Source organism: Mercenaria mercenaria, chromosome 16 (assembly GCF_021730395.1).
Source record: "Mercenaria mercenaria strain notata chromosome 16, MADL_Memer_1, whole genome shotgun sequence".
Taxonomy (NCBI): Eukaryota; Metazoa; Mollusca; class Bivalvia; order Venerida; family Veneridae; genus Mercenaria; species Mercenaria mercenaria.
In genome coordinates, this window is record NC_069376.1 from 1687164 (window position 1) to 1707505 (window position 20342).

Here is a 20342-nt window from a genome sequence, read left to right on the forward strand (position 1 = left end):
AAACGTCGTCGTAAATCGTCACGTTAGCTTCCGGTTGGACATGCGCACATACAAATATTAAGGTAAGGAGGTAGGTTACCTTAATATTTGTATGTGCGCATGTCCAACCGGAAGCTAACGTGACGATTTACGACGACGTTTACGACAAACTAAATGTGTTTGTATATTCATTCTTCTGAAAACAAATCATGAACTTGTCTTCGATCTGATGCTTTATGGTTTAATAATGCAGAAATAATGAATAAATTGCCGCAGAAACGCTTCTAAACAATGTTGCCTTAAAATGACGTCATTGACGTCATGACGTTACGTGTCAGTTACCGCGCAAAATAAATAGCTTTTATCTTGAAAGTACGTAATTCTGTACATTTTCTTTATTTTAACTATTTTCAAATAACCATTATTTGCTGAAATATTTTTATGGGTCTTTTGCTCTGAATAATAATCAATATTTTGCTTCTTTTATGTAGTTATATTGAAATGTTATGCGGAATGTAAGAAAATGGATGATGGCAACCAATGTTATTTGGAATATAGTTGGGTGAAAGGTTACTTGTTACGGCCATTTTCAAATAAAAAGTCTAGCAGTTTGATTTGTAATACCTGTTTTTCAGGTTCCACTGATAATTTGTTACTTACATACTAGAACTAAGATCTAAAATTGTTCAAATTTCAGTAGAAAATTGTGGTTTCTTGAATTGAATTGATGTTACCATGGAAACGAAGCCCGTGACCTATATATCTAAATGTAAAATTCAAAAGCGTTGACACTGGTCTATTTAAGAAACACAGCTTCGGCTTTTTATTTTCATTTCAAAAATATCCATGAGAATAATAGCAGCACGCTGAACGATTTTTCCATGAAAAATGGCAGACGAGGGGCACTGTTGTACGTATTCTAAGCTGTGAAATTTGTTTGAATAAATGCAAATAACACGCAAATGTAACCTACGTTAGAAATAATATGTTTTAAAGCTACATCAACTAGAAAGATAATCTTATTCAATATTTTTTTAAAGAAATTACGACAAACAGCAAGATATAAGCTATTTTAAACATCTCTGTTGCCATGGTTACTTTAAAATTCAAGAAAAATAGGGTACCATGTAAAGTGCTTGGTATTTTGCTAATAATATTACCCAAATATTTCATGTTGGTCATTAACAGAATGGCACTGAAACCGTCGAAAACCCCAATTTTTATACATAGTTGTTTAAAAATGAGAGAAAATGCGTTACCATGGAAACACGAGCCCCGCGACATATACATTTTAAGCTTATATTAGAAAGATAACGTGCATACCAGTAAAATTATCAATTATGCAGACTTCTACGGATATCAATGAAACTAAAATACACTGAAAAGTGTTAAATATCCGTATTTTCCTTCTTCTTTCAATATGAAATACCTTTGGAGGGTCATGTTCTTCAAACCAGGATAAAAATTGAACTTGAAGGGACAGAGACGAACGAAATTGAGATTGTAGCAGTTAAAACTTCATATTACACGAAATACAAAAACATGCTGCGGTTCAACTAATTTGAATTTACCCTTGTAACAAGGTATCCTACCTCCTTAAATATAAATTGCTACTACAAAACTGTAACCGGTCTATATTATTCAACATGTGTACTAGGCTAATAAGTCCAAAATTTAGAAATAAAACTGAAAATAACTTTTTTGTCATGCTGACTACTAGTTAGAATCATTTCCAAAATAAATCCAAATTCATTTAGATATGTGGTAATAGGTCGTATTTCAGGTGTCAATAGTCATTCAACATTGAAGATGAAACTCTTTTATTCAGTTTTCATCCAGTCAGATTACAGAATTTGTACTATAAAGACACCTAATGAACATAGAGATTGTAACTCAAATATAAAATTGAAAAAAAATAAACAACAAAAAAAACAATTTTCCCGACTTTGACGGAAGTAGAACAAAATGGCGGCGCCCAGACGAGAGGAAAATTTTTCAGCTACATCACTTTGCCCCATTCGGCACACCTTTGTTATAGCGAGCGTAGCTCGCCTTACGGCAATGTGTAGGCGAATATAACAAAGGTGTGCCGAATGGGGCAAAGTGATGTAGCTGAAAAATTTTCCTCTCGTCTGGGCGCCGCCATTTTGGGTGCCGCCATTTTGTTCTACTTCCGTCAAAGTCGGGAAAATTGTTTGTTTTTTTTTTTAATTTTATATTTGAGTTACAATCTCTATGTTCATTAGGTGTCTTTATTTTTAAAAAAGTTATGTTATGGAAATAATTTCAATTTTGCTTTTACTTTACAAAGTGCGTGTCCCTAGACGACAGGTGCTCACAGGAAATGCTTTGTTGGCAGTGAATACAGAACTTCATTTGATTGCTGAATATTATCCATCACTCAAAAATAATGCAAGAAAGATTTCCAGTTGGTAGAAAAAAATATGATTTTCTTTTAAAAGATCAAGCATTGGCCAGAAAATGGGATAGAATATCATAAAAAAGCATAAAGCAATAAGAACGCTACAAACAGGTAATGACGTCACCGTGACACCGGCTTTCCATAAATTTTGCAACGTATGATATTCGCTGTTACAGGTATAATGACACTAAATTTTTGTTTCTTTTCAAGTGAATAGGTTCTCGGAATTGTTTTAAGCAGTGAATAGTTTCTTTGCCGTTTAAGCTACGCTCGCTCAGAGGCTTTGCCTTTTTCATATTAGTCGCCTACACATTGCCGTAAGGCGAGCTACGCGCTCGCTATTAAATTGTAGTGTTTTCTTTTTGTAATTTTGACTATTGAAAGAAAAGTCATTCAGTAAGTGTTTTTTTACATCATAACATGACATTTTAAAATTTTAATTTCCTGTTGTATTTTTAGCTTGACTTTTTGAATTTTTTCTTCAAATAGTACAGCTTTTGTTGTCACTTCTTTGTCAGTGTCTGTGTCATAAAAGATATGCATGTAAACATTTCTAAAACCATTAGGCCAAATGTTTTCAAACTTTAAACATGTCTTTGGCATCATGAGATGACCTCAGGTGCAAGTTATATCTCTAGATTTTATTTTTGTCAAAAAATTAAGCTGCTTTTTAATTAACTTAGAGATTAATGTTAAAGTTTTGCATGTAAGCTCTTGTCTTATGAATGTTTACCAATTGTTTTCTGATTCTCCACACATCTTTCACATCATAGGATCATGACATACCTCACAAGTTTCATAACTGTGGCATATATTTTTACAGTTTTATGCACCTTTTTCAGCTGAGAAACATGTGTCTGAAGCTGTTACTGTATATAATGTAATTTTAAGCTAGCATTAAGTGGAAGGGCTTCAGTAGTCGAGCACTCTGACATTAGATGGCTCTTGTTAAATTTTTTACTTGTTAGCCCCTGTGAAGATAAGTTAAATATTGCAGGCCCGGATCCAGGGCCGGGCTGAGGGGGCCTGTGCCCCTCCCCCTCCATCCCCAGTTGGCTGAGAAGTGACCTATACTCATCAAAAATGCACCCTACTGTTTTGACTAAAGAATAATATTTTCTCAAAATTTAGACCCAGAAACGCACCAGAGGCCCACCCCAGGGGGAGAGCCCCCCTCCCCCACCATCAAGATGGGAGTAACTCCTCCATTACCTCAAAATTTAGACCTAAAAATGCACCAGAGGCCACCATTTCATGCCTGTATTTCAAAAATTTCCAGGCGGAGAGCCCCCTGACCCCCCTAAAATAACGGGACTACCCCACCAGTAAATGCTCCAGAGGCCACCATTTCATACCTGTATTTCACAAAATTCCAGGGGAGAAACCCTGAACCCCCCCCCCCCCCCTTACATGGGCAGAGCTCCCCTCCCGTACCTACCCACACTCTGCGCTATGTGCCTCAGCGGTGACATTTTCGTTCTAGACCGGTGCCCCCCAGTCAATTATTTCTGGATCGGGGCCTGTATTGAACGGTTATATAGCACGAACTATGTACTGATGACTATGTACTGGTGACTTACTGGCAAGCAGCTTCAGTTTAAGGTAGGTCGATACCTTATTCGTCAAATATGACATTCCCTCCGATTTTGATGAAACTTGGTCCAACTGTAGCACTATGGTTCTAAACTATTATTCCGTCGTCTTGGCAACAATGCGTTATCAGTGATGACGTCACGAACGTCACAACGTAGGGCGCCAAAATGTCGAAATACTGCCATTTTGAGTCCTCTAAAATGCCTAATTATGATTTAAAATCAGCGCAACTGTACATTTTGAAACTTTATTTAATTTTTATTAGACTAGCGTGTTTGTAAGTGTATCCCCACCCACATTACAACGGACATTTACCATTTAATAAAGCAAACCATGTTCCTTCTGATACAAAATTTTGACAAAAATCGGCAAATATACGCGAAAATGACATCTTTAAAAATCTACAGACCCATTAAAAGTCTATATTTCGGCACAAGCGATCAATTTGCAAATGAAATGTCAAATAAAAAAGGGAACTTTACGTTTTCAGTTTTTCACAATATTGTGTTGAAGACAAATTGTCCTTCCGATTTTTGGACGTACAATTCAACGTTCTGACGTCGTTGCCATGTACATACAGCGCGCCATAGCAATTTGATATCTATACATGTGTTTGTTCTTCGTTCTACAAGGAGTTCACATAATAAACATAATAAGCAAATATAACTAAGGGTAAATCAATTGTAAACTTTGATATCGTATTGTGCGTAGTTGATAAAAGTAAGTTAATGTTATAAGGACAGTTCTAGAATGAATTGTATGGGGGATCGGAAGGCAATATTTAAAAAAAAAACCCCAAAAAAACCAAAAACACCCATACTTTTTTTTATTTTCCTCCAACCCCACTCCCCATGATTTTTGATTTTCCTCCACCCCACTCCCTATAATTATGAACTTCTATTAACTCCCACCACCCTACAATTATAAATGTACAAAAATCAAAACATGGAGAGAGTCTGGGGTTTTTACCGTTTTCCCTTTCTACATCTCAAAAAGGGTCTAAGAGTCCCCAAAAATTATAAACGCCAAAACGTAATTTTCTATAAGCATTCGGTCATTACCGAAGGGACATCATGGAGGCACATGCGTTTTCCCCAAAATACAAGAAGAAACGTCTGCTTCCCTATCTGTCAAGAAACCCGATTTTTACGCATTTTCAAGCCGAATTTCAATTACGTTTCCGCTTGACTTTTAAAATTTTTCCGAACAGTGTACGAAAAGGTATATAGTGATCTAGTACAGTTTCTACTGAAATATGGTACATGTATTGGAAGAATCATGATGTTGTGTCATACATACATGTATCATGCCTTCATGCCCTGACGCCGACAAGACTTGTGATTTATTTGAACATTCATGATTTATGGAAATTCAGTCATCCGTTTTAAAAATAATGATTTCGCGCAGTACATGTTTTAGTACACTTCTTTTAAAGGCATTGACCTCTAGATCCTACGACAACAAAAAAGAAAAAAAGATAGATATCAAAAAGTATTGCTCTATTTCTTAAGGTTTTAAAACATCTTTCTTGATTTGGTAGTTTAAGACAGATTAAGAACAAACAATCGTGTTCTATGGTCAAAACATGATGAACTTAAAGCGAAAACCCCTGGAGGCCAGTGCCTTTAAATGGCTAAACGTGAAAGATCTTGTGATTTTTTGTCTACATACTGTTTAAACCCCTAATGGAAATAATGTAAGACGGTTTATATTAGGAAAAGGTTTGTGAAATATTTTGCATGTCACATTTTTTTTTTTACTTCACGTAATATAGGTTTTTAAAAGGTTTTCTTTTACGATGCTGGCTTTGTCATTAATACTTCTAACTGCAAAAATGCTCTTATTTATGATAGGTCTGTTTATTATTTACATTAATCTGGGGGCAAAATATGATTGGAAACTAACAGAAGATAAGTTCATATTACAAATCAGATAAGCATGCAGGTATTTTAAAGAAACCGATGTTCGCGATTTTTACAGTTTAACTTTGCAGTGATGCATAAGCGATTTAACTGAAAAATATAGTTCAAATACATGTTAAGCCACGTATTAGAAGAGAAAACATTTGCGTAACTCTGTAGTAAATATAATTGTAGGCAACATTAGTGACTTCACATAATTATAAACGAGAATGACTGCTGGGAATATTATACTGTTGGTTTTCTTAGAGATTTACACATTTTGCTGTGGAAAAAAAGATTTCCGAATCGGCTAGTGCTTCACAAATATATCAAAATACCTGAGGCAGATATGTCCTTAATATCGATGATGGCGATATAACAATTCCGTCGGCATTGGATAATGAAATCGTTAGCACTGATTTATCAACATACGATTTTGTGTGGAATTGCACGATGAATCTATACGCCTGTTTTAAGTAGTCGTGCAGCATGTAAAAATTCGGCTAATATTTGGGAAAAGTGATTTACATGCAAGAAAATAATTAATCAATTCACGCATGTTTTCGTTTCGGCCTGTCTCGATGTCATTTAGCTACATTCTATTTCTTTTTTCCCCGGTTCAGTTTTTGGTGCGTATGCGAAACAGCCACTACTAAGATACTCCTACGCGCAACGTGCCAGACAGAATACACGTGCGAATGAAGGGCTGGATTTAGGACGCTGACTGCAAATTCAGCTGGAACGAGACAAAAAAACAAAAAAAAAAAAAAAAAAAAAACGAAATGTTAAATGAAAATAAATAAAAGGAAAGATCATATTACTTAGATCGGTGATGTCAAAATTACGTTCCGTGTATCGCGGTCAGTTAAGTAGCGACTTGTAGTTAAAAAGGAAGGAAAATGTCCTTGCGTGAAAACCAGATAGTTGGTAGTGCGTCAATATTAGAAAGACTGATGCATAAAAATTCCCCAAAGTTGTTGGCTCTTTGAAAGGGACCTAAGATATAATGCAAAGTCCAAACGCAACGATGCAAACAATAAGCAACGTCGATAAACGTTGCGTTTTACGTCCAAAATCGGAAAGACAGTTTGTCTTCAACACAATATTGTGAAAAACTGAAAACGTAAAGTTCCCTTTTTTATTTGACATTTCTTTTGCAAATGATCACTTGTGCTGAAAATCAGACTTTTAAGGGGCTTGTATTTTTTTAAAAAGACGTCATTTTTGCGTATATTTCCCGATTTTTTGTCAAAATTTTATATCAGAAGGAAGTGGGTTGCTCAAAAAAATTTTATAAATGCCCCGTTGTAATGTGATTGCGATCCCACTTAAAAACACACTAGTCCGTATGTGAATTAGTAAAGTATCATATTGTGAAATTTCGCTTATTTTAAATCTTGATTAGATATTTTAGAAGACCTATTACGGCGGATTTGGGGCATTTTGGCGCCCTACGTTGCGACGTTCGTGACGTCATCACTGATTATTTATTGTTTCCAAGACGACTGAAAAACAAAAAAGGACCATAGCGCTATAGTTGGACCAAGTTTCATCAAAATCGGAAGGAATGTCATATTTGACGAATAAGGTATCGACCCACCTTAATAGTGTATTGTATTCTGTAGACTTCAGTTTAAACAGACAATATATTCCATATATAAGGCATAAAAACAAAATGAGCCGCACCATGAGAAAGCCAACATAGTGGCTTTGTGACCAGCATGGATCCAGACCAGCCTGCGCATCCGCGCAGTCTGGTCAGGATCCATGCTGTTCGCTTTCAAAGCCTATTGCAATTAGAGAATCCGTTAGCGGATGCGCAGGCTGGTCTGGATCCATGCTGCTCACAAACCCACTATGTTGGTTTTCTCATGGCGCGGCTCAAATTCTGTTGTTGTTGTTTTAGAAAAAAGATCTTTGAATTATTTGCCGGATCATTTCTTATTCTTGTGCCTGTGTACATGTAAACATTCTAAAAATTTGTTATTGACTGAAGCTGAAAATATTTTTATAATGTTAAAGTTTCTTCTAAATTTATAAACATTTAAGTAAGTATATAGTATTTTTTTCATTATATATGCATATAACAAAAACTAGCCCTGCAAATATATTACTGAAATATTTCTATTTTAGCAGACTCCAGATAGAAGTTCTTTGCAGATGTAAAGTAATTGATGAAATCTTAAAAAAGGGGTTGTGAGTGCTGGTGTTGTCCAGATATTAAAGAAAATGGAGGTTTGTATTAAAGATTTTTAGATAAAAAATATCTGAAAAATGTTAATTTTAATGCAGTGGGGGGTTTAGTAAAAGAGGTCGGTATCATTTATATTCTCTATAAACCCTTATCATGCTGGACACAATTGATTCTGCCTTTGCGACTAGTGTAGATCATGATCAGCTTGCACATCTATGCAGTTTGATCAAGATCTGCATTGTTCCCCATTCAGTCAGCATTTTTGGTAAGCACGCCTGACAGTTAATGGTACTTTCCAAACTGACAGATGGACAAGTTTATATAAAAATTTAGCAGGGTAAGGGTGAAGGACTTGCAAGTGTTGAAACATTTAATTGAATTAAAATTTTCTTCTTCAAGTCTGTAACTAATGTAGCAAACATAGTCAATAATAGGAATTGCTTATCACATGACGGTCAATCATTATCCCTGTTAGATCTTAGGTTCTCTAATAAACTATTCGTTTCAGCAGCTGCCAGATGAATGTACTTTCCAGATGTAAACCATCACAAATGATGCCGGTTTGTATTTACCAGATGTTTACCAAATGTAGGTTTGTTATACATGATATTTAAGGTTCTCTAAATATTTGAGAAGATTTGTTATTACGCCATCCATAAAGGGATTTTGAAATAACTTGGCATAAATGTTTACCGTAATGAGACAATGTATCATGTGCAAGACCCAGACCCCTAGCTCCGAGGTCAAGGTCACACTTAAAAGTCAAAGGTTAACATGATCTGTCTCTTATCTATTCTATAACTCTTTAGTGAACAGTTTTTTCTCCAGAAAAAAATGTTTTCAAGTCTGTTTCTAGATAATATTGTAAAAAAAGTAAGAAACACTTGTCACAAGGACTGTCAATCTGGATGCCCAGTTAAAGACTTTATTGTACATGTTTATCCCCACCTCTGCTACATGTATGTTTTCAGTTACTTCAGGAAACTTAAGTAATTTCTGGAACATAATGCAGAAAAACAGCCGATTCACTGACTGCCTTGACATAACTAAATCACTATCTGAACTGATGTTAAACCCATATATAATGAATAATAAAACCAAAAACATGATTATATAATGATATAAAGATAGGTCATACTTACTATCTGTAAGCCACTGGGTGAATTTAATATTTTCTGATATATTATAATGAATTTGAAGTGACACTTATTACTGTGTGTATATAGTTATCTTTAAATTCATTGATGTCATGATTATAGAAATTGTACTTTTCTATTGTAGGATCAAATTTGATTTGTAATTCAAAACAAATATTCAAATTGTGGCAAAAAGCAAGTGGAAATGGAATACTCAGTTGACGAAAATGGTTAACATGATAACTTTTGCCTGTGATAAGTGCAAAGATCTATACAGTACTGGTGGGTTCTTATTTCAAGCAGTATCTTTATTATACTCCCTTCGAAGGAGGGGTATATTGTTTTGCTGATGTCGGTCTGTCTGTCAGTCCGCAGACCAATTTGTTTCGAGATGATAACTCTAAGAATGCTTGGGCCTAGGATCATGAAAGTTGATAGGGAGGTTGGTCATGACCAGCAAATGACTATTGAGTTTGAAATCAGGCCAACAGGCAAGGTCACGGTGACCCGTAATAGTTAAACAGTTTCCGGATGACAACTTGAGAATGCATTGGAATAGGATCACGCATCTTTACAGGGAAGTTGATCATGACCAGCAGATGACCCCTATTGAGTTTCAGATTACTGGGCCAAAGGTCAAGATCACAAGGGCTTTATATAGGAAATCTGTTTCTGCTCGATATCTAGATATATATTATTCTTAGAGCTGTTATATTTCACAGGGTGATTGGTCTTCTTAAGTTGACAACCCCTATTGATTTTTGGGGTCAAAGGTCAAGGTTGAAGGCCCTAATTGGTTAAATCCTTTTCTGATTATTACCTTGAGAAACTATTTGGCCTTGAGCCTTCATATTTTATGGATGTTTAGTCTCCTGGTCATTTGCAGGTAAAAGGGTCAAGGTCTTTTGGGTCAAATCTATTTAAACAAATATCTTTACATGTTTGGCCTGCATACTTCAGATTTGATAGGTTGTTTGGGGTCTCCTTTAGTAGATAACTTTATAAAATTTAGGGTCACTGGGTGAAAGGTCAAGGTCACCTAGCATCAAATCATTTATAGATCAGTATCAGCAAAACTGATTTACCCAGTCTCCTTGAGAAGATGACCTCTAATAATTTCCGGTCATATGTCAAGGTCACCTAGGATAAAATCCATTTCAATTCAGGATTTTTATGCAGCAGCTTTCAACAAACTGGGATTCATATAGTGTTTGAACTGTCTGTCTCTCAAACATTTATGTGTACTCAACTCCTCATACATGCATATTGTCCAATTATTTTTCCGGAGTTATGGCCCTTCTTTCGGACTTTGAAATTTTATATCTATATCAGAACATTATGTCAACAACTGTCCTCTTCTTTCTGGAGTTATAGCACTGTTGTGGAATTTATTTATTACTCTGTCAAGCACTTTCAGGGGGACATGTTTTTACAAAATTTAATGGCATCATTTTACCCCCACAAAATGAATTTTTGAGGTAGGGGGGTATATAGGAGTGAGCTTGTCAGTCGGTCTGTCAGTCCGTTGATTTTCGTGGTTTCCGGACAGTAACCCGTGAAAGGCCTTAACAGATTAAATAATGTATGGTACACAGGTGTAACATCAAAAAAATACGGGGAAATTTTCAACTTTGAGGTCAGTTGGTCAAAGGTGAAGGGGGGAAAATGACCAGAACAGTTAAATGGTTTCCGGATGATAACTTCAGAATGTTTAGGCATGGGATAAACAAATTTTTGGAAACCAGGTGTAACATCATAAAATACAGGTCAAGGTCGATTTTGAGGTTAGTAGGTCATAGGTCAGGTCACAATGACCGGGAAACAGTTAAACACTTAGACGTAAAGAATACTTTAACTTAGTGGCTCTGTAACATCCATGAGAAGGTTTGTGTGGGGCTATTTATCGCCGTTAATGATAGTTCTAGTTCATTAAGGAGTTAGCCCTTAAGGTTCAGTGTTTAAAGTGAAATTATACGCATTTTTTTTCAAGTAAAAATCCAGCTGAAATAGATGTGTGTGTAAAAAGGGTGGATGAAATTATAGCTTTTAACCCAACATACCAAACTCTTCATGTTACCAGTATGAAATAATAACATTCCAAATATGACTTTTCTTATTTTGACTGGGGCAGTGTTTTTTAAGAGAAGTCAAACTGCACAGTTTTGCTTCCATATAACTTTCAGAAATCTCTACCTATAGGTAAGGGAGATAATTGCGTAGAAGTTTGAAAAAGAACTATTATTTCATTAGTTCTGTTTCTTTATTTCTAAAGAATCGGCTCCAAATATTTATGCGGCATTGTCGTTTATTTAGCACTTTTAAATGCACAGCAACCGAAAAATGCTTTTATTAAACATTCACCAAAAACACACTATGTGCAGTAAGATGCGCATAATGTCGCTTTAATCAAATTGACCAAGCCAGGATATGAATGAAACTTCATAGTAGTAAGCCTGTGTTGTAGTTTTGCAAAGTCTAGATGTTTAAGGTTGGATAATTTTAAGCTATTTGAAGAAGACATCACCTATTTGTTGGCATCATATCAGCATCATGATTAAGTGAAGTTTTTTAGCTCACCTGAGCAAAGTGCTCGGGGTGAGCTATTGTGATCGCTCACCGTCCATCCACACTTTTCTTTAAAGAACATCTCCTCTGAAACCATTTGGTGGAATTTGATGAAACTTGGCCTGGACGTTCCTTGGGTGGTCCCCTTCAAAATTTGTTCAAAGAATTGAATTCCACACAGAACTCTGATTTCCATGGCAACCAAAAGGAAAAAATTTAAAAATCTTTTTGTCTAAAACTGCAAGGCGTAGAGCCTCGATATTTGGCATGTGACATCATCTAATGGTCCTCTATGAAGATTGTTCAAATTATGCCCACGAGGTGAAAGAGGCCCCTCCCTGGGGGTCACAAGTTTTACATAGACTTATATAGGAAAAAAAACTTTAAAAAAATCTTCTTGCCTGAAACTGCAAGGCCTAGGCTTTTGATATTTGGTACGTTGTATTGCCTAGTGGTCCTCTACCAAAATTGTTCAAATTATGTCCTGGGGTGAAAAGAGGCCCTGCCCTGGGGGTCCCAGGTTTAACATAGACATATATTAGGAAAACAAATCTTTTTGTCTGAAAGTTCAGGGCCTAGGCCTTTGATATTTGTTATGTAGCATTACCTAGTGGATCTCTAACAAGATTGTTCAAATTATGCTTCTGGGGTGAAAGGAGGCCCCGCCCTGGGGGTCACTTGTTATATGAGTTATATCGGGAAAAATACTTCAAAAATTTTCATATCATATTTCCTAGACTGTTTAATTATAATTACCTGTTGACCCCAAGTGATTAGGGGGTCATTTGACTGTGACCTTGACCTACTGACCTACTTTCTTGTTTTTAGCTCGACTATTTGAAGAATAGTCTAGCTATTCTACTCACCCTGGCGTCGGCGTCGGCGTCACACCTTGGTTAAGTTTTTGCATGCAAGTACATACAGCCATCAATTAAAGGCATATAGCTTTGAAACTTATTTTTTCTTTTTCTAGGTCAATTACCAACCTCTCTGGGTCAAGTCCCATAACTCTGACATGTATTTTGAGCAAATTATGCCCCCTTTTGGACTTAGAAAATTTTGGTTAAAGTTTTACATGCAAGTAACTATCTCCAAAACTAATGCAGATATTGATTTGAAACTTCACATGTGTCTTCGGGGTTATAAAACTAGTTGATAGCAGCAAGTCCCATAACCTCGACCTTCATTTTGGCCAAATTATCCCCCTTTTGGACTTAGAAAATTCTGGTTAAGTTTTGCCCTGCAAGTACATACAGCTATTTCTAAAAAAGGGATATAGATTTGAAACTTTTTTTCTTTTTAGATCAATTACCAACTTCACTGGGTCAAGTCCTATAACTCTGACATATTTTTTGAGCAAATTATGCCCCTTTTAGACTTAGAAAAATTTGGTTAAAGTTTTTCATGCAAGTTATTATCTCCAAAAAATAATGCAGATATTGATTTGAAACTTCACATGTGTCTTCGGGTTATAAAAAATAGTTATGCAGCAAGTCCCCTAACTCTGACCTTCATTTGGCCAAATTATGCCCCCTTTGGACTTAGCAAATTCTGGTTAAAGTTTTGCGTGCAAGTACATACAGCTATTACTAAAAGGCATATAGATTTGAAACTTATTTTTTTTTTTTCTAGATGAATTACTAACCTCACTGGATCAAGTCCCATAACTCTGGCATGTATTTTGGGCAAATTATGCCCCCTTTTGGACTTTGAAAATTCTGGTTAAAGTTTTACATGCAAGTTTCTATCTCCAAAACTAACGCAGATATTGAATTGAAACTTCACATGTGCCTTTGGGGTTATAAAACTAGTTGATAGCAGCAAGTCCCATAACTGATATGCATTTTGGTCAAATTATTCCCCCTTTTGAACTTAAAACTCTTTTGATATTTAACCTTTTTGGTCAATATTTTCCTGCTTCTGGGACAATATTTCGAATAGTCGAGCTTGGCTGTCTTACGGACAGCTCTTGTTTAAGATACAACCTTGAAATTTGGATGACATGTACAGTTTTGCACACCGATCTTAAAACTGACTTTCAGTGACCACGAATTTGACCTACTGACCTACTTTCTAATATTTTAGCATCAGTTTGTGATTTGAAACATGTGGCTCATATTACTCAGGTGAGCGATTCAGGGTCATCATGACCCTCTTGTTCAAGCTACAGCAAAGAGATTTGGACCACATGTATAATGTTTGATACAGATTTCAATACTCATCTTAAATAGTCTTAATCTTGACCTACTGACCTACTTTCTTGTTTTTGAAGATAGAGCATGGAAAGTTGGACCATATGTATAACTTTTGATACAGATTTCAATACTCATCTTTAATATTCTTAACCCTGACCTACTGATCTACTTTCTTGTTTTGAAGCTACAGCAAAGAGATTTGGACCACCTGTATAATTTTTTTAACAGATTTCAGTAGTTATCTTGAATAATCTTTACCATGACCTTCTCACCTAGTTTTTTGTGTTTGCAGCTTTAGCAAAGAAATTTGTTCAAGCAACTTGAAGCAATTAAACTCAGGGGAGCGATGTAGGGCCATCATGGCCCTCTTGTTTATTTTGCCCATTAATAACTAGTGAGAATATGTTAAAACTTCACAAAGGAACTGTGACGTACTACAAATGTTTCATAAGTCTTTATGGTGATTTACAAAGTTATGATGCTTAGCAATATTTGGTTAAGTCTTTAATTTCTACTAGCATTCTTAGCTCACCTGAACACAAAGTGCTCTGGGTGAGCTATTGTGACCGCGCATTGTCCAGCGTCCATCCGTCCGTCTACACCTTCTTTAAACATCATCCCATCTGATACCTTTTGGTGGAAGTTGATGAATGTTTAAGGTGGAAACTTAAAAAACCTTCTTGTATGAAACTGCTGACCCAATTTAAAAATAATTTCACATACATAGACCTTGTGTAACCCTCTACAAAGATTGTTAGAATTATTTTGATTCATCAAAAAACATGGCTGCCAGGAGGTATGGCCATTTTTTCCATATATGTATATATCGGAAACATAAAACATTCTTGTCAGGAACAGCAGGTCCAATTTTAAAATAATAAATGATTCTTGGGTGACCCTTTAAGAAGATTGTACAAATTACTTTGTTTCATCAAAAAGTATTGCCACTAGATGTGGTCACTTTACCCCTTATTTATGTAGTGGAAACTTTTATAAAATCTTCATGTTTAATATTGTCATATCATATCATTCCCCAATGTCTCACCCCACCTTTACCCCCCCCCCCACCCCCCAAAACCACCAACATCAACTAAACTAAGGTGAGCGATATAGGGCCATCATGGTCCACTTGTTTTGTATACATGCTGGAAAATAATTACACTTTTCTGTCTTTCAGGTCTGCTCAGCTTGGTCAGTTCACAAATATTTTGTTAGAAAATCAGCAAATCCACCGACTTGAATACAAGCCATCGACTTGAATTCATTGGTTATTTTCCATGTACCAACAATATGGAAATAAAATTTGTTTATAAATTTGAAAGGCATATTAGAATTTTTAACTTTGTTAATTGATCCACCACCACGAGTGGTGGGAGTTATAAGAATGGTCTCCGTCCGCCCGAAACAATTATATCCGCTCCATATTACTTAAACTCCTTGAAGGGTTTTCATGAAACTAAGGTCAAATGATCACCTCATCAAGATGATGTGCAGAACTCAATGAGTCAGTCATGTAGCTCAAGGTCAAAGTTACAATTCGAGGTTTAAAGTTTGAGACTTCCATTTTGTGTCCGCTCTGTATCTCCTAAACCCCTTGAAGGATTTTGATTAAGAAACGAAATGATTAACGTGATTCCCTATTCTGTCATTCATTTCGCATGAACACCAAAAAAAAAATAGTTTCATTTCTTATATAAATTTACATTATAATATTTTCTTTCCATTTGTAAGCATGAAAATATTATAAATTGCAGGTATTTTTAGGCATTTAACATTAAAATTAGCACTCATCGATATGGGTTCAAGCCTTACTCGGGGCGTTGAATTCTTCATGTGAGGAAGCCATCCAGCTGGCTTACGGAAGGGCGGGGGTTCCACCCAGGTGCCCGCTCGTGATGAGATAATGCACGGAGGGGCACCTTGGGGTCTTCCTCCATTTAAAGCTGGAAAGTCACCGTATGACCTATCATGTGTCGGTGCGACGTTAAATCCAAAAAAAAAATTAGCTTCCCGGCCATTGCGTTTACCAGACAGAACAAGTGCGACGTCATAATTGAGCCGCGCCATGAGAAAACCAACATAGTGCGTTTGCAACCAGCATGGATCCAGTCCAGCCTGGTCAGGATCCATGCTGTTCACTAACAGTTTCTCTAATTGCAATAGGCTTTGAAAGCGAACAGCATGGATCCATGCTGGTCGCAAACGCACTTTGTTCATGGCGCGGCTCATATAAGGAACGTTCTCCATGACTCTACGCGGACGTCGTGAAAACAGTGGTCGGTTATCACTCAGCAGTGATGACGTAACTTTTGCATCTTTCCTTCCGCTGTTCATGCGAAATGAACGTCATAATTTTCAATGGAAAAGAATAAGGCGAATGTAAATATTATGACTTGGCTGTGATGTATACTCATGGTTCTTTTTATACTAAACTTATTTCCTGCAATCTCTCATCATATCGCTTGGAACAAGTTCATTGATTTCGTTGTACATAGACTATAAAAATATGCTTAACAAAAGTCAAAGCTTTCCCTAGTACCGTCAACCCCTTTCCCCTATCCCTACCCGTGGCAGGGGATATAGCTGTCTGCCTTGTTTACAATACCAATGATTAGCTGACATAAGAAGATGGGCTGCTTTAAAGATAAATCTTTCATTTTTATCATTCAGTCTGTTAAGACTATTGCAAATTTCAATGTAATGTCGATATTTGAGAGGTGATAACTATCAACAAAAAAAGTCTCCAATGACAGTCCTAGTCATTTTGTCTGAAAACATACGAGGAATCCAGTTATCCCATATAAAAACCTTTGATCTTTTAGTAAGAAGATAGATCCGGTGGATTTCATGCATGCTCCTCAGTAGATATACTTCCAATTGCATTGCAGTAATATATTTGATTATTTACACAAATCTATTGGCTTCTAGATGTTCAAGTTATAAAATAATGAATTCACATTTTATACACTACTGTGAAAGCACATATTTCCGCAGGGTTAAAATTTCACGAATTTGAAATTTTGTGTATGTTTACGAGGTTAAATATTGACGAAATTGTAAAAATTGTATCCTACTTGAATTATACTAATGGTGAATATTAATGCAAGGATTAATTTTCGTGAGAAGTAGGGCCTCGCGAATGTAGCAAAAATTAAACCCTCGTGAACATTTCTGCTTTTACAGTATACACAGATGCCTAATCTGCCAACATAAAATATACACACGGGTGGTAATACATCGTACAAATAATTCCACGAGGGCGTAGCCTGAGTGAAATTAATACGCCCGACTTATAACTACCCATCGTGCATAAATAGTGATAAAACACTTTTTTTGCTATAAATTATTTCTTAATTGGCGGAAAAAATACAGCACACTAAAAGAGGAACTTGTTTCCCAACTGCTCAAGCTCTGTTGACATGTCATAGGGCAAATATAAGCCCATGTTCTACATTCTAGCATAAAACTGCCGTTCTTGACACTTTTCAGGGGTGATTTAACAATAGATAAAACATGTGTTAACAGAGATTCTCGCGCTCACGTGCTGTTAAAATACCCTTTTATATATGCCTTCTGTAAAACCCCCAAAGGATTTTTCAAATGCAAATTCATCAACGTGAAAAAAACACGTTGAACTATCATGCATTTCATGGAAATTTAAATGAAAAGTTGAAGGACAATGTTCTCATTAAAAGAATTTTAGCACTGTATGCTAGAATAAAGCGTTAGCGCATGTTCATTTCGTGTCATAACATCTTCAGAATCGGGATACGTTGGTAGTTACCGTACCCTGCCCTACCGGGCTCGGGGGGACTAGCCAACCCCCCAAAAATTCCTGCAGATGTTATAACACGTGTTATCCCTACAAAGGAAATGGGGAAAAAAGAAGAAAATTGTTAAGTTGTCGACTTTTTTTTAAAAAATCTTGTTTTGTTTTTCTGTTTAGAGTTTTATTGCCTTTTTTCATCAGTATTTCGGTCATGTAACGGCGGGCAGTTAACCTAACCAGTGTTCCTGGATTCTGTACCAGTACAAACCTGTTCTCCGCAATTAACTGTCAACTTCCCCGCATAAATTATCAGAGGTGGAACTTCCCCACATGAAATGTCAGAGGTGGAGGACGAATGATTTCAGACACAATGTATTTTATCAAATCGTTACGGAAAACATACTCTCCCCCCGGTGGATTCGAAAAATCGCGACCCCCCGATCCGTAGACCAACGCTCTCCCTCCCGAGCTAAGCAGGCAGCAGGCGGGCTTTTTTAATCTTGTAAACTTAAAACTGATACTTCTACTTCTTATTATGTGATTCAGATATGAATAGCACACTCCAAATTTTTATTTGCTAATAGTTAAGTATATCGAGGATCCTAATAAATTTGCGGATATCCGATGTATACAGTAGTATAGACGCTGATGGGGGTCGGGGCCTCCACAAGGAACTTTTGAGACAGATAAAAATGGTGCATTCTGGCGAATTTTGTTGCATATAATCTTAGGGACTTTGGGCATGAAAAGGTCAAATATTTCGAAAATTTGAACCGCTGAAAGAACCATTTTGAGTAAGATTATGAGAAAAAACATGTATTAACATTGACATAAACTGTTTCGACCTCTCCAGGCGGTGACCATAGCTTTCCCAACGACAGTTTTTTAAGTATTTTTTTCTTGTTTTTTTTTAAATTCTTTTTGAAATAACATTTTCTGCTAACGAAAGGTGCCTTACATTACTTGCACTGTAAGTACTATGTTTAAGCATATATGTGATGCGGAAAAGAACCCCTAATTCAGTGAAATTAGACACTGTCGGGGGTGTGGGAACGCATAATGGGGTATCATACTCGCCTGCTTGCATTAAGGGCTACAATTTAATAAATCTTGTTTTGGCAACTACATACCTGGATTTTTTTACATTACCACGTAAAAAAAAAAACAAATAAACATCTACAGTACATCTACATTTTAGGCCTACTGCCCAACAATCAATACTGATTATAATGGAGGCGCTTGTCTATAAAAATTAATATATGCAGTATCTTTTCTTACAAGAGAGGTAGGGTGGCATGCATTGATAACTTCTAAGGGTTGTCTAAACCACACATCTGGCGCTGAAATCTTCTATGTCTAAAATTACATAAAGTAGCAAAAAGTATATATACCTATAGTTGTTTACAGACACAAAACAGTGCTATATAATTCTACAATTGCGCCACATCTCCACAAACAAACAGAAAAGCATTAAAAACATCAGAATAATTATCAATTTTAGCATAAATTATACTTTTGAATAAATCACGAACTTCATCGAATGTGCGGATAAAATTCGATCGATTAAACATATGTAGACGAAAACTATGACACTTTTAAAACCATATTTATAGTCGGTATTTTGAAATTAACGTGTTTTTCGCGACTATTTTTGTAAAAACAATTAAACTAGGATCAATTCTGTACAATCAAAAAATAAATTTGTTGCAAGTCAGAACAAGAAGGCTAAATAATCGCAAAGTTTCAGGATTATGCGGTGGTTAAATTTTGTTGTTATTTACGTTTCCAAGTAGGTGCGCGTCACGTCACGTCCCTGTGTTGAAACTGTCCTAAGTCAAAAGTAAGATTTTTCCTACGTACGAGAGATACGATGTTTCTTGAAACGCACATAAGTGCAAAACTTTTTCCATACTAACTTTACACTTAGGAATAAGACTTGGGATTCTTTAGAAACGCACCGCAGGCTTTAGTACAGCATGTCACTTTTAATCTACGAAAAAGTACTTTAGCTCTGGATAACAGAAATCCCACAGGGGTCCGTAACGGACCAAGGGTTCTAGATAATTTAGGAACTTCATCAAATCGTCAAAATGTCATTTTTTATGTTGTCTGAGAGTGTCGGTGTATGCCCCAGATGTTTTAGAGCTGCAGACCAGACATTTCAGAAATATTTTCAAAATAGTTTTGTGTAATAAATGTTGTTTGTACGGAGCGTGAAAGGGCCATCAGGCGCTTATACGTTTTAGTACGTTAAGGCTGCGGAAATGATATAAGACGTATATGCATTTTACATGCATTTATATTCAAGTAGTTATTTATCATTGTAATTGAACAAAGGAGGGGTAAAAGAATAAACATAAAGTATAACAAGAAGGAAAATGAGTGGGGGTGCGTCAAAGTCGGGCAGAACGTAAAATGGCGAGTTTCGGTGTCGGGGTCCAGTCCCCAACGGTAGAAGAAACTGGGGTTTCCACCGGGGATCGTTGTAGAGCGGGTGGACGCCCGACACGCCCGGGTGGTGGCCATCCTGGTTAAGGTCTGGTTTCCGAGCAAGGGCGGACTTTGGTGTTTGGCCGGACGCACTCCTG

General features: G+C 36.3%; 1 protein-coding gene and 1 long non-coding RNA gene across 3 annotated transcripts in view; one reads left to right on the plus strand and one right to left on the minus strand.

The window, feature by feature from the left end:
* LOC128549404 (uncharacterized) overlaps window positions 1–20342 on the minus strand; it is a 502205-nt gene that overhangs the window by 252913 nt on the left and 228950 nt on the right. The gene's annotated exons all lie outside the window — the stretch shown is intronic.
* On the plus strand, window positions 8082–15306 carry LOC128549406 (uncharacterized). 2 transcript variants are annotated; one of them, XR_008367551.1, is made up of 4 exons: window positions 8082–8130; window positions 8601–8649; window positions 9371–9507; window positions 15163–15306. It is a non-coding gene; the product is annotated as an uncharacterized LOC128549406 (long non-coding RNA). The 2 variants fall into 2 exon arrangements; XR_008367552.1 differs by having other exon boundaries at window positions 8101–8130; window positions 8601–8677.